Consider the following 2228-nt stretch of genomic DNA (forward strand, 5'->3'; position numbering starts at 1 on the left):
AAATTCCTTGAGGCAAAAATCATGTCTTTGAATCTTGTATAGCATTTAAAGTGGTGCATCCCATATAGTATACATTTAAGAAATAGTGAATAGATGAAGGATTTACAAACTACTAATACCAATTCAACCCTTAATTTACTTAATACTAGCATAATAATTAGGGGAAAATAAATAATACAATATGCCAAAGAAATAAAATGATCCTAATTTCATAGAGGAAACAGATTCTATGATGGGATAAGCTGATTCTTTACACAAAACTATCATTTACTCATTAAATTTGTATTTTCTCTAGAAATTCCCACTACCATTTTGAAACACTGCTAAGCATTTCCAATTATTTCAATATGTGTCATGAAATAACATATTGGTGATTGGTAAATAGCTATACAAATTGCAACACACTCATATAATGAAAAATTACTGCACTGCAAGAAATAATGAATATGATGAATTCAAAGAAATTTGATAAGACATATCAATTGATGTAGAAGGAATCTACAGAACAAGGAAAACAATTTACACACTAATTCCAACAGTATAACTAAAAAAAAAAAAAAAAGTTAAGAAATTGAATGGTGCTCATTTTTGGTAGCACATATGCTAAAATTGAAATGATACAGAGAAGACTATTAGCATGGCCCCTGTTCATGGATGACATGTAAATTCAAGAAGCATTCCTTGTTTTTAGAAATTGAAGAGGGTCTCTCCATATTTCCTCTTTTAACTAATGGTTATATAAATTTCTTTCTTAAAAAAAAGAGAGATAAAAAGAGATGGAATGATATGCAATTATCATGACAAATCTTAGGCCTGAAGAAGAGTTTTTAAAAATGCATATCTTTCCCTGGTTTTCAAAAGAGTGTGGGTATGAATGTGAAACATTAAATTTACTATCAGACAGATTTGATGTATTGGCTGTCTTTTTTTTTTTGTTTGTTTGTTTTATTTTGTTTTTGTCTTAATTCCCCCCTTTCTTTTTTTAATCTGTACTTCAAGGAGTGGCTTGTTGGATACAAGATGGAAAAGCGACGGAATATATACAGAACCAAAACGTATCAGTATGAAATATATATATATATATATGTGCATATATAAAATATGCGCATGTATATATTAAAGAAAACTAGCTTATTTTAAAAATATGTTTTAAAGGTACTTAGGAAATCTGTTTAGTACTCCTTGAGGGGTATAATTGAAAGATATTATAGAATCAAACAATATCAAGCTGTTGCAAATTCAAAAAGCTTTAGAATCACTTATCTATATGCATGGTAGCAGATCAGTCACAGAAACATTTCAACTGTAATTTATGATCAAACTGATTAGCCACAGGTCATCTCTATGAAATAGAATAAGCTGGGAGTTAAAAGTTTTTATCATTTCAAATGTTGCAAACCACTTAAGCAGATAATAGGTAATAGGTTCTACCAAATATCCTGGTCATAAAGGTCTGTAAAAAGTCTGATCTACTAGATTTATTTTACATATAGCAACATTCTTTTTATCTCAATTCCATGCCCTTGCACAGATGAATTTCCCTGTATAAAATATATTTGTGCCATTTAGAATATTGAACTTCCTTCATATCACTGCTTGCAATCACTACTTATATCCTCCTCCTTACATAAGACCTTTTCTGATATCCTTCAGTTGTTAGCTATATTTTCCTCTTGATACATTGTGAGACATTGAAACAATACTTCATATATGTTATATTTCCTCATCTATTTCTAGATACATAGAACATAATTCTTCATATATGTTAAGTTACTTACTGATCTAGTTCTAGATATATAGAACATAAAAAACCTATTTCTAGATATGTACAATGTACTGCTTCTACAACAATGATAGAATTCTGAATATAGAGTCGGGAAAAGCCAGATTTGAATCCTTCCTTATTACTTACTAACTCAGTAAACTTATGCAAGTAATTTAACTCTCTTCTATCTGTAAAATGATATTTTGAGTATGAATAAAATAATCTGTGTAAAACATTTTGCAAACAATAAAGTATATACCTAATCCCAAAGTCTAGTAGTATTTGACTTTCTTCATTGGTTGAGATGAATGCCTTATGATGTGGGAAGGACAGGGTAGAGATGAGGATAACAAGAGAGAAAAGCTCTTCAGCCAATAACAACAAAACCACTAAACAAATATGAACAACACTGTCACTGAGGGTAGGGACTATTTGTATTTTGTCTTTGTATTTTCATACATTT

At 29.7% G+C, this 2228-nt stretch overlaps 1 non-coding gene across 1 annotated transcript; it reads left to right on the plus strand.

Annotated features, from left to right (window-relative positions):
• Nucleotides 1-578: 578 nt before the first annotated feature.
• Nucleotides 579-689, plus strand: LOC141545282 (U6 spliceosomal RNA). Its single transcript, XR_012482960.1, has one exon. It is a non-coding gene; the product is annotated as a U6 spliceosomal RNA (small nuclear RNA).
• The last annotated feature ends 1539 nt before the right edge of the window (nt 690-2228 follow it).

This window comes from Sminthopsis crassicaudata, chromosome 5, assembly GCF_048593235.1.
Source record: "Sminthopsis crassicaudata isolate SCR6 chromosome 5, ASM4859323v1, whole genome shotgun sequence".
Classification (NCBI taxonomy): domain Eukaryota; kingdom Metazoa; phylum Chordata; class Mammalia; order Dasyuromorphia; family Dasyuridae; genus Sminthopsis; species Sminthopsis crassicaudata.